This window comes from Seriola lalandi, unplaced genomic scaffold (genome assembly GCF_002814215.2).
Source record: "Seriola lalandi dorsalis isolate HSWRI2012SDOR001 ecotype SW California unplaced genomic scaffold, Sedor1 jcf7180002054955, whole genome shotgun sequence".
NCBI classification, from domain to species: domain Eukaryota; kingdom Metazoa; phylum Chordata; class Actinopteri; order Carangiformes; family Carangidae; genus Seriola; species Seriola lalandi.
In genome coordinates this window covers 231,524-231,978 of record NW_019525506.1, presented here as the reverse complement: position 1 = coordinate 231,978, position 455 = coordinate 231,524, and the positions used below count along the sequence as shown (strand labels likewise).

The following is a 455-nucleotide window of genomic DNA, read 5'->3' as shown; positions in this document are numbered from 1 at the left end:
TTGAGCCACTAGGTGACACTGTTGAGTTGAACATCAGCTGATGAATAATAGCAAAACCAGCAAGTTACTGTGATTATCATTATTATTATTATTGGTGATGATGCGAATAAAGAAACTGTGTTCTCCAAAGTTCTTTAAAGGTAACAAAAAACAACTAAGTTTGGCTCTAATAATAAAACATTTGAACTTTTACTTGTCATTATTCTGGTACAAGTAAAAGTTTTGAACTCAATTTTTTTTTTATGCTAATACAAAAGTATATCAGCATCAAATTACACTTCCACTATAGTACCTGAAAATGTCGAAAATGTAGTGATTGAGTAAATATTCTCAGTTACATCCGAACACTGCATTTTCAAATCAAATATAAATGTTACCCTAGCTCTGATGCAGCTGCCTTGTCTCTGATCTGTACTTTCCACCCTGAGGTCTGGAGCAATGTCCCGCCCACAGCT

The 455-nt window shown here is 34.3% G+C and overlaps 1 protein-coding gene across 1 annotated transcript in view; it reads left to right on the top strand.

Annotated features, from left to right (window-relative positions):
• Positions 1 to 455, top strand: part of LOC111645689 (GTPase IMAP family member 8-like) — an 11,192-nt gene that overhangs the window by 3,060 nt on the left and 7,677 nt on the right. The window lies entirely within an intron of this gene.